The sequence below is a fragment of the Pteropus vampyrus genome, unplaced genomic scaffold, assembly GCF_000151845.1.
Source record: "Pteropus vampyrus isolate Shadow unplaced genomic scaffold, Pvam_2.0 Scaffold91, whole genome shotgun sequence".
Classification (NCBI taxonomy): Eukaryota; Metazoa; Chordata; class Mammalia; order Chiroptera; family Pteropodidae; genus Pteropus; species Pteropus vampyrus.
The window spans coordinates 8301458-8314130 of NW_011888872.1; the positions used below are offsets into that span (position 1 = coordinate 8301458).

At 34.7% G+C, this 12673-nt stretch overlaps 1 protein-coding gene across 15 annotated transcripts in view; it reads left to right on the top strand.

The window, feature by feature from the left end:
* NRXN1 (neurexin 1) overlaps positions 1 to 12673 on the top strand; it is a 1047547-nt gene that overhangs the window by 351087 nt on the left and 683787 nt on the right. The window lies entirely within an intron of this gene.

Here is a 12673-nt window from a genome sequence, read left to right on the forward strand (position 1 = left end):
TCAGAGAAGGCCTGGATCTAAAGTGCTGGATTCTCCCGCGGGAAGATGCCACTGGGAGGGAGCGCATGGATAAAACGGCGGCGGCCACGTATCTGCGACAAAGAAGATGGAGATGGAGTGGGAAAGGAAAAGAATACACTTTGAGCGAGGGAGACTACGTGGTGCGGCTTCCTGGCACGGGAGAGCCACCCCCTTCGCCGGCATCGGAGAGACCCAGGGGCGTGGTTTTCCGGCCAAGAGAGCCCTTTCTCGAGCGGGAGAGGAACTTAGGACCACGGGTCAAGAAATCAGGGAGTAATTTAAGGCTATGAGTGAAGAGATCAACTGAAATTTCAGGCAGAGAAACGGTTAGAGCTGAGTTTGAGTCTAGAAAGAAGCGCGTCTGTGCGGCCATCGAAGGGCACGCCCCGCGCCGCCATTGTTTTCCCAGCCGGAAGCGGGTGTAATCAGCACATGCCCGAGACCGATTCCCGCCGCGCCCAGTTCACTGCTCGGGAGAAATGGAGCTTAACTCAGCCTTGGGGGACAAGACTGAAAAGTAAGGGTCATCGCCAGTAAAAACCGTGCGTTGGTGGACTTTTTTCCCGCCCCACACAGGGAAAGGTTTGCGTGGAGCGGCCTTTAGGCCTGCCCCCATCCCCCAACGTGTAGGAGGTGAATGAACTACAGATCCTGGTTCTAGCACCTCGCAAGCCGCGGCAGACTGCAAAGAGCGTTTATGCATTTGGGAAGGAGATGCCAAGGAGGTCCCCCAACCTCAGGAGAAAATGAGAGAAGCTTCAGAGAAAGACGTGGTCTGAAATATAGAGATGAAAGTAGGTATAGATAGGTTTCCAGCTTAGAGAGTGAAGCCTAGGTACTCGTTAGGATATCGGGACATGCACCAAAATGTTACTGTTTGGGGTCGGCTTGAACTCCCGCTTCGCCCCAGCAACATGGGAGTGGTAATAACACTGAAGTGCAATTAGCATTTTCCCTGGATTCTTCCTCATTGAGGCAGCAAAGAATTACAAGTCAGTGAGATTTAGAAAAAGTAAGATTTATTAAAGAACATTTTAGGAGACAGGCCACGCTAAGGAAGGCTGTAGCCCTGTGGAATTTGGGAGGTAAATAAGTACGTTTCAAGTGAGGAGCGGGTTTTTAGCTAACAGGGCTATAACGGCACAGAAGTGGGAAGGTCTGTATTATAGTAGGGCTGCAATGTGTGGTTACAAAGGCGTTCCTAATTGGTACGTGAGGGCACTTTGACATTTAACTGCTATATAACACTGCCTAGTGCCTGTGTGCTTACCCAGAATTAAGTTTGTTATAATTAGATTCATGAACTTCAGGCATAAATATGGTATTATAATGTTGGTATAATGAGGCAGAGGTTATGGGCAAGTTAGGGTAATTCCTTATGCAAAAGCATCTGTGGCTGGATTTAACCAGCTAAAGGTTCATGGCTCCCCATCTTTTTTGTCTCCTGGGATGCAGGAGGGATTCTTTAACTACCAATGGGGTGTTCTTTGGGTGGTCTCTGAGCTGGCCCTCCGTTCCTTTGTTCCCCTGTTGATAATGTTTGACTATCTACCTAACACTAATACCAACCATATCACTCAGGAAAAATTAGTTAAAATTTATAAGGTGCACTTTCTTCATAGACATTGTTTTATCAGTAAAATGAAGATCATTTTATTTGCCTTTTTAAAAATTTTCCTTAGGCTTATGTAAGTGAAATTAAAGAATTTATTTCACAGTGTTTTACTATCGATTCTCAATCGACAATGAATAATCCCAAATCATCTCTAGTTGACTTTGATACATGTATGTGAGTTTTACTGTAGTGTATTTGGGCAGTTTGTAATATTTCAGAGTGATGAAACTGCACTAAAATCTTGATTCTGGAAGAGTTAAAACATTTTTAGCTTTTCTTCCTTGCCTATATAATTCAATCTTTTTCTCTTTTTTCCTCTATGCTAAAAACATATCATGTCTTGTTCTTCGATTCTGGGTGAGCTAATTGTCTACTGGCTTGATCGTGCTCACCTAAACAAGGGAAGACTTCAATCCCTGCCCCACACTCAGTTTTCCTAACAGGTTGTCTCTTTTTGCTCAGAAAGTATCCCATCATCTTTAGTCCTTACTTGGTATCCATTATTGTCTTTTCATTATTGTTCTCCTTGGGAATCTGCTCTTCTACATCCTCTTCAGCGAGTAACACATTTTGGAGATGAAAATGTCAATGTAGCACTGTACTAATTCATACCAAGTATCTGTCTGCACATCCCCCAAGAACTACCACAGTCTGGGCTCCAGAGTGGCACCATACGTTATAACAAGTAGGTATGTCTCTGTGTGGCTCATAGTCCTACACATTTCATTTTGAATCACTCTAAGCTCTATGCCTTGAGCAGCTAAAAGCAGTAAAATGGGCCTCATGAATTCCAATATACTCACCTAAAATGGGCCTCATGAATTCCAGTCTGCTCACCTCGGTCATCCTGCTCTATTCTTTTGTCTCTGCCTCTACTACCTTGACTTTCTCTTGCCTTTCCTAATTATTTTTATCATCATCATCATCTCATACATACCATACAGTACTAAGTTGAGACAGTGAAAGAGAAGATAATATTCAGTGCACTAGCATATACTCAAAGGAATTACCATTACATTACTTTTGCACTTCCCATGATAGTTGCACTGCGTTTTTACAAAGATATCATTTAGAATAATAAATGAGACTTTTAGGATACTTTCTAAGGTTTTCAATAACAAACTATGAAATTTATCTGAATTCTATAAAGAACTTTTTTGCATGTGAAATATAATTTAAATTGTAATGCAGGCTTGCATATTCATGTTATATTAATCCAAACAATGCTTGATCATAATGTGTTGGTGAACTTGCCCCACAAATCTGTCCTATCAAACAAAACACCAGATGCAGTGCTTAGAATGGTGACTTGATAAAATTAGACTCACTGGGTAGAAAAGAATATTGAATTCTCTAAATAAATGTCATTAGCAGTTGGGAGGATGGAAGCAAATTGCCCTGATAATATCTGAGACCCTTACCCATTTGACAGTTTTTAAAAAATATTTTGAGTACTAAAGAAGATGGTAGAATTTTTTTAAAAATGAAGGAAAATTTAATATTCTTGAACAAGGCTTATTAGAATACACCTTACTATTAGCCATGATTCAGAATGATTCCTGAAGTGACATTTAAAAGTGGAAGATGATTTGTACAAATACCAGAGGTAACTTTCATAATATTGTATATAATAAACCCCTTGTGCTTGAAGCAAAGGTGGGCTTGAGAATGGAAGTGCAGGAGAGGAAAACTGCTTTTTCTTATGTTGACCTAAGATGGGGAATGTCCATTTATAATTTTGTCTTTGGGCTTTCTTCCATGGAGGTTTTGATGGCCTAGATATCAAGATTAAACAAGGAAACAATTGTCTTTTGTATGTGCTCAGAGAATATATTTCCAGAAGTCCGGTGCAGTCACTCAGCCAGTTGAGGTAAAAAAAATAATCAATTAATTCAGTGAAAAGTTCCCCAAACCAATTGAATTAACTAAATTGATTGGCTGTGTGACTGAATTAGGCCAGTAAATTTAGTCAAAACCATAGTCTTTGTAACTGAGTGCGAACACAAAAACCTTGAGTTGGCAAAAGAGATTGAAATAACAGTAATTTCTTAGAGAGTGTCAGGAAGTAGGAAGGCCAATTTAAGACTTGTATCCTTAAGTTACAATACAACTAACTTATTCCTCAGGCTTTCAATAGCCTGCACATAGGCATTGCCAAAATGAAATTTTGAAAGAGAGTATTAATTATACGTTGGCTGTTGAAAACTCTTTGAAATTCTGACCATGAGATTCTTCCCAGAGCTAGAACAAAAAGCGTTGTGAAAATGTCCCAAATGGGCAGTTCTCTGTGCTTTTTCCTGCTTAGAATGTACTATTTATAAAAGTGCAGATTTTTAACAAGAGGGTTTCAAAAAGACAAGACTGAAGGAGATACCTGAACTATCATTCCTCTTTGTGGCTTATTATACAGTTCATGTTTCCTGGGTAGCAAAGGCCTGCACAGTGAAAACGATGGTGGATCTACCTTCTGGCCTCCAAAACAAGCTCTTATTTTGGTTACTCTTGCCACTTCATGGTCTTTAACATCTGGTATCAAATAATGATTAGATGTTTTTACATATAATTCTAAAATTAATTAATGCTGAACGAATGAGTGAATGAATGAATGAATTGTAACAAGGATTTATAATGGCTTCCTGTTTCCTCTTTACTTCACAAAGCTTATCTTGTTTTTAAATCCTCAATACATAGCCTAAATGCTCCAGACCAAATTGAACTTTCCCTTCTTGAAACCCTTTAGCGCTTGCATATCCTCACCAATTAGTTATTAATTGGTATGATAATACTATTATTATTAGAGCTAACACAGAATGGTTAACATGTGCATGGCACTGCCTTAAACACATTGCTTGTATTGTCTCTTTAATGCTTATAAAAACTAGTGAAGTAGATAAATTTATCACCACATTGTACAGATGAGAAAATTGAGGCTCAGAGAAGGTAACTTGCCCAATATCACATAGCTAGTAACTAGCAGAACTGAGAATCAAGCCCAGTCTATACTAAGACTTCACTCTTTATCCTGCACAGTGCCCTTGATAGAGCTAACCACAGTACAAGTCACTAGCACATTTATTGATAATTAATATTCTTAGCTAATATACTTCATTTTTATTATTCTGATGATAGTTCATAAATTTCAGATTTCTCAAGGAATGGTATGACTAAGTTCAACAACTATAGTGTATTTGTGCCATGTTAATTTTAAACTGGAGTAAGGACAAAAATGATTCATGATTTAATTGGTGAGTTTTTGAGATGATATATAAATATTGTTTATTTACATCATTTTAAAATAGCTTCAGTTAACATATTTCACTGTTGTCCCAAAAGGAATCTTCTAGTTTATCATCATTTCACCAGCCAAATGCAAATAGTTATTTTTTCCTAATTGTGCTGCTTATTTATATAAAAAGTCAAATCTAGTTGATTTTCTCTTGCAGACCAAATTTAAATTATATTTTACAAAAGCAGTGGTAGTCTAACACAACAAGTCAAGTCATTCTGGAAATCTGTCTATGTTTCTGTTATTGACTAGTAGCCCAAAATATGTGAGTGGCCTGTTAGAAGCAAATAGTATTGCAAATCAACTTAAAAATCTATTGATTCCCAAAATAGCATTTATTGTTTATAGGATTGTGGGGCTATTTGATTTATTTCTTCTGATGCTAGTCTTTTTCACTTCAAATTCAGCACATCTAAAATTAAACTAATTATCTTTGCTGCAAAGTATATCCTTCTTCCTTTCTCCTTGTGTTAACTTGGCCTCCATTCGTTCAAGGCAAGAACCTGTGAGCCATTCTCAACTTTTACCTCTCTCGCATCTCCATGTATAAGTGTGCACAAAATTCCACTGTTTCTACTCCAGAATACTCTCAAGTTTCTTCCCACTTCTCCACGTCCTTACTATGGCTACACCTAACATTTCTCACCTAAACTATTGCAGTTGCCTCCCATCTGACCTCCTTGACTCCTATTTTGCCTCTCTTCCATTTTTCATGCTTAGTAAAACGCAATGTGATTATTTTACTCCCACTTTAAAAATCATTTCACATATCCCCAGTGCCTAAGAATAAATACCAAACTTATGGCAGAACAGAAGAAGCCTCCTTGATTTATCCTTGGCCTGCCTAAGTCATCTACTGGGCTTTCCTTCTTTCTTTTACTATCCTCAACCTCTACCCCGTCTTCCAGCCATCCAGACTACTTGGCAGTTCTTTACCAGTGCCTTCTTATTTTTGGCCTTTATGCTTTCATTCAGGCTGTATTCTGTAAAGAGATTGCCCTTCCCTCCATTCTACCTCTTCCCTCCCAGACCACATCTCCCAAGAGTTCTTTACTCTTCTCAAGTTCCACTGTACTTTGTACACATCTTTCTTAAGGTTTTATTACTAGTTATTTATCTGTCTGTCTTTTCTACTAGTTGGCAACTTTTGAAGATGGTGTTCTATGTCTTCCTTATAACTGTTTACCCCCAACCTAAAATAGACCCTGATAAGTAGTGTTTAACCAGAGTTTAATGGATAGGTCTATTTCTTCTTCAATGCTAATATTTTCCAACAGATCACTTTTTCTATAAAATAATTTTGCTACTTATCTTTCTGAGGCATCCTAATAATCTCACCCACCCAGCCATGATTTCTATACTGTTCAATGTAAACATTTTTCAGGGGTAATCTTGAACATTATCTTTCTCTTTATTTTACATAGAATGGAAAAGGGAGCTCAGTATGTTTTTACATTCATTTCTACCTGAAGAAATATTGTACTGTAGGCATTGTTATATAGTATACCCCAGAGGCACTAAAATATTTTGCGAGTATTTGTAGAAAAACTAATTTCTTATAAATATGTTTTGAAAGCATCATCATTTCTAAACTAATAAATTGCAATTAACAATGTATCTGGATAATCTTCTGGTCTATAATAGAAATGTATTTTAAACGTCTAACCTCAGAGATAAATAGGCAGATATGAGAGCTGAGAGCTGGCATACTTTCTAAACTACAGTACTCTTAATTTTAATTACTGTCACTCTCTTCATTTTGTTAAGAATTTATTTTAAAAGTCACATTGTCTGCTCTTCCTGCCTACTTTGTAACATGCAGATATATATAAGTTAAAGGAATACCAATTAAATAAGCTGTCCATTTTTCAGTTTAATAAACTAGCACCAAATGATGATTGTATTATATTAGATTTGATCTAAATGTGTTATTTTGCAAATATAAAGATATGCTTGGATTACAAATGCATAGTGATGCTCACAAAAGCATAGTTGATTTAATAGGTAATTTTTCACAAGGGATCTTCCATTTCAGGGGACTTCATGAAAAAGTTTCCCTGAATGTAGCTATCTAAAATGCATTTAATAAGTTTAAATAATAGTCAAATCAATTTTCTAATAAGTACCATATAAAGGATTTTATTCATAACAAAATAGGAAAATTCAACTGAATATTGTTTTGGCTTCATGTAGTGACATTTTCTAAAACTCTATTAGGCAAACTATTGATATTCACATTTTACTCAAAAGAACTGAAATGAAGGGGAAAACAAAACTTCAGAATGGATTATTTTAATACTGATTTTCCAGCCTTTTGGTCTTAAGACCTTTACAATGAATTGTGTGTTCCTCCTCTAGGGATTCAAGTTCAATTTAACATTGCGTGTCGGGTTCAACAAACATGACTATGCATGACCACAATAGTTAAAGACTAAGGGAGTGGTTCTTTGTAGAATAACAAAAGTATAGCCACATTTTAATAAAATAACTGTTTAGATTAACTTGAGCAATTACATTTCACTGAAAAAAATAAACGAAAATATGATTCACAAGAAATTTTCATTGGACTGTGAATTATATGTCTTTAACAATAATTGAAGGTATAGCTTATAGCTAATGATAGATTAAAGCAGTCAATAAGAAAACTTTAAGTTGCTCTTTGAACAGTCAAATTATTTAAATTCTTATGATTTGCTATGCATAGTCAATAAAGGTTAATGGCTATTATAGCAATTATGGTTATACATGTTTTCAAAATGAGTCGATCAGTAAGTATTATAGATTATAATGAAATTTGTTCTCGTTGATTTCTGCATGTATTTTGTATATTAGGAGTTAAGTCGAATATTTAAAATTTGACTAGAGAGTTGAAAACTAAAAATAATCAGATAAAATCTAAGAGCAGTAGAAGATACACAAAGAGAGGTTTCAATCCTAATGAGAACATCTGTTGTCTTTTTTAGTTTACTTCTCTCTGTTATGAAAATGGATGAAAAATTCTCATTGTCTTCAAGTTTTATTGTACCTATAGCTATCATATGCTACTGGCAGCTTAAATTCTGTTAGTTTAACACAATAGCAAAAACCACAAAATTGATGGTTAAAATATGCTGAATTAGGAAAGCTGCACTTCAACCCTTTATTTTTATACTTAAAATCCAACATCATATTGAAAAACAAAAGCTTTTTCTCAAGACTAGCATGCTTTCTTACACAACAAATTATACTATAGGTTCTTACTGTTGATAACATAGATTTAATTAACAAGATGTGTGTGAAATAAACAAAAATTGATTTGTATGACTTGAGGCATAGTGAATATTTAATAAATTTGGTGTAATGAATATCATTAAGAGAATTAAATGATTTGAAAATAATAGCATTGATACCATAACATGAAGAGGAGTACAAGATATCATTTCACTTTATTCAGCAACAAATTTTAGCTATCAATGTGGGAAAAAAATTGTGTATTGTTTTCTGTGTGAGTAGCCAAATAGGTTAAAAACTGAAAGAATCTATTAAGTTCCTTATATAATATGCACAATATAAAGTATTATTAATCTTTTCTATTTTTACTTGGTTTCTATAGCAACTTAAAAAATACTCAAGAGAAATTTACCAACATTTGTTTGCATTGTCAGGGAAGAAAAAAGAAGAAAAATAAATCTAAGATATATAACAATCAGATTTTTTTAAAGATATGTTTTATTTATACATTCTGAATTACAAAAAATATACTATTAAAGCAGGTAAGATCCATAGATTGATGCTAAAATTAGTTGGCAAAAATTTAAGAGAAAAGTAATATTTACAGTCTCAAAATATGTCCCCCAGGGTATTTATTAACTACAAAGGGAAAAAATAACTTTTAGAGTAGAGAAATGCAGAGACACCAACTCAACCAAATCATTCAAGTTAAAATCACCAGTAGTAAGACATAGCAACATTATTTACCCCCAACATAAATGCACTGAGAGGGATGTATCACTTCTGTAATATTCTTGCAAAAGTGCATCATTTCGATCATGAGAATATATCAGGCAAACTCAAATTGAAGAAAATTATGCAAAATAAGTGATCAGTTCTCTTAAAGTATCAGTGTCCTTGGTCCCCACAAGGGAACTGAGGAGACATAATAACTGGACGAAAAGTGAGATCCTAGATTGAATCCTGGGATAGAATAGGATATTTGCGGAAAAACTGGTAAAATCCAAATAAAGTCTGTATTTCATTAATAGTATTGAACCAATGTTGCTTTCCTTCGATAATTGTCTTATGATTATATAAGATCTCAATGTTAGAGGAAGTTGAGTGATAAGCATATGGTAATTCTCTTCTACCTTCGCAGTTCTGTAAGTCTAAAATTATTTCCAAATACATATTTTTTAAATCCAAGTCAATCTTATAATGTTGTAAAGATGAAGTCCGTATTCATGTCTTATTAAAATGTATTATAGGAAAAATATATAGCATTAAAGTTTTAGAAGAGCATTTATAAAGTTTTCACTCGTATTACTAGAGAAATGATTACTCAGATAATACACAAATGTATTATCTGAGCTTACTACATGATCTTACAGAAAACTTATAGAAATGGCTGATGTCTTCTTGGCTCGAACCAACTTTTAGGAATTGAATAGAGTGAGAAAACACCTGTATTCTTTAGATTTATAATTTTGTTAAAATTAATGTTTGCCCTGGATAAATACTCTAAGATAGCATAAGTTAAAAAAAAAAATAATTGAATACAGTAAGACAATGCTGACTATAGATACATAAAGTTGTTTTCAAAACTAATTTGTGCAGAACAAAATTATGTGTTAAAAATTCTAGTTCATATTATCTTTCTTATTTGAAATAGCCTTGAAAATTTTGCTAGCAGCAGCCTTTTGGAAGATTGCTGTTCTAAATTGAGGTCTGATTGATTCAGTGTTTTTGTGTAACTATAGGTAAACCAACATACTTCTCTGTAAAATCACTATTTGTGTTTTTCTACCTGTGACTGAGATTACTGTATTAGTTTACTCTGGAAAACTTTGGTGACAAGTTTGATGATGGGTAGGAGATGAAAATTTTAAAAAAATCATTATTAGAAGAAATACTTTATTAGATACTATGTAAATCAAGTGGCATTAAGTATCACCAGAATAATTGTCATGAAATTCGCTATAGCTATGTTGTCTAATTTCTTATTTCTAATTAAGTGATTATTTAATAATTATACTATATCACCAAGTGATAGTAATAAATGGCAATAATGGAAGCATCTTGTAAAATTTAAAATACCATACATAAAAGATAATTTGTGTTTTTATTTTTGATATCGGTATTTATTTCTGTTGTAATGATAATTTTAGAGAGAAATATGATCTGAAATCTTTCAGGAATTTTTCACAGCCTTAAATAAGATAAAGCTCAATTTCCCTAATCTTGCAAAAAATTTCAAATCCCATTGCTACCTCATTTAATAAACATGTGAGCTCCACCTTTTTCCAGATATCGTGACTATCACTGGGATTACAAAGGGCCTAAGACAGGGCTCAGTCTTAGACTGAGGGCCTAAGACAGGGCTCAGTCTTAGACTGAGCCCTGTCTTTTAGGAGCTCCCAGCTTAATTACCTAAACTTATTTCTTGATATTTCTCTGGGTGAGCCACTTTTCCAGACCAGCTGGTCCACACTCAGTTTCCTGATGGCCTCTATTCCCTCCCTCCCATATCTCTTGCTTAGATTTCCTTCTCCTCATTGCTTGTGCACCCCATAAGATCACTCACTTGGAGGTCTCACATCCCCTGACCAGCACAGTCCTGAAAAACTCAGCTTGCACTTCCTGTATTTGACAACACATCTAGGTGTGGATATATCATTCTGGCCTTCCAAGTAGAGTATTGAAAGAGAAGAAGAAAATTGAGATAGACACTGTGCTGACTACCAGGACTAAAATACCATCCAAAATTTTTCACAGTTCCCATTTTTTCTAAAAGGCATCTTCTTACTAAAGGATAAAATGTCATTAGATAAGTATTGTACAGGATTCTTGTTTCACAGCATTTTATTAGGTCAGAGATGATATCAAATATAAAGGTTTTGAACATTTTTTTCTGATAATTGTTATGTAAATAATGACAAAGATGATGATAAATTTTGTGGATGGCACATAACCAACTTTAGAATACGGTTCCATAACTCTGAGAACATTTTAATGTAGTGGAATAGATAAGATATACAGAGATGCAATAATAGCTAGAATATAAGGCTAGCTAGGGATGACACTAGAGACCTATTAGTGTAAGGATAAGAAGGAGTATAGTATTTTAAAGAAGGAAAATATAACTTATAACCAGAGGTAAGAAGAAAAGATTCTCAAAGAAGTTAATATTTGAACTGAGCATTGCAGGATGAATATGAAGGGAAAATTCAGGGCTCAGATTAGATATAGCAGTATCTCAGTGAACTTCTTTTGGTTACCCCATTTATATGACACTCTATTCTCATTCGTACAAAACAGCAAAGTAACCACCAGCCCTACAAATTTATCAATACTTGCAGAATTTTATTTATCTCATAGTAATTGAAATATTGAAAGAAACTAAACATTTCTCATTCTATGAACATGTATAACCAATATTATGTTCTTCTAATAATTTGAAGCCCTCATTCACCCAGTGCTATCTGTAACACTTTACTAAATGTTAATGGAAGAAGCCCTCTATTATTTTTCTTCTCTGAAGATAGCAATTATGAAATTGTCCCTAATGAATAAGAAACTATGCTGGTAACATGCAATTAAGATGCATCATCAGAAAAAGAAAAGTGTCATTTACCTGACAGAGTTAAATTTCCAGAAAGGAAAGAACTTGTCTTAATTCTTCCTGGATTTTTCTGTATTTCACATTTATAATTATTTTTGTCTTTATAACAGAAGCACATAAATGATTAAAACACCCCAATTGCTCTCCAGTATTTGCTCAAAATAAATGAAATCTTACTTTACTGCAATGACTTTCATTCAAATGATCATAGCCATTTTAAGTGTAAGAGACAAGACAGGAAACAGGCAAAATATCCATTAACAAGTGGATAGATAAATTATGGTATATTCATAACAATGGAATATTACTGAGCAATAAAAAGGAATTTTATTGCGCATAACATGGATAAAACTCAAAATAACTGTACCAAGTAACTGTATTAGTGAGGGTCTTCCAGAGGGGAAAAAAAAAATAGCAGAGATGGATACATAGATGATAGATAGATAGATAGATAGATAGATATAAAAGAAGATATATTAAAGGGATTGGCTCACAGAATTATGGATGCTAAGATACACCACTACCTGCCATCCACAAGTTGGAGAACCAGGAACTAGTGGTATAATTCAGTCTGAATCTGAAGACCTGAAAATCAGGAGCTCCAGTGTCTGAGGTCTGAGGATGGAAGATGGAAGTTATAGCTAAAGAAGAAGGAAAGAGAGAGAGAGAGAAAAAAAAGAGAGAATTCACTCTTCCTCTGCTCTTTTTTTTCCTATTGAAGCCCTCAAAGGATGATGCCCACACACATTGAAGAGGCTGAATCTTCTTTACTCAGTCTAATTCTCTTCTAGAAAAACCCTCACAGACACACCCAGAAATAATATTTCACCAGTTGTCTGGGCATCTCTTATTTGACACATAAAATTAACCATCACACTGACAAAAGCCAGACACAAAAAGTACATACTATATGTCTCAATTGCATTAAATTCTAGAC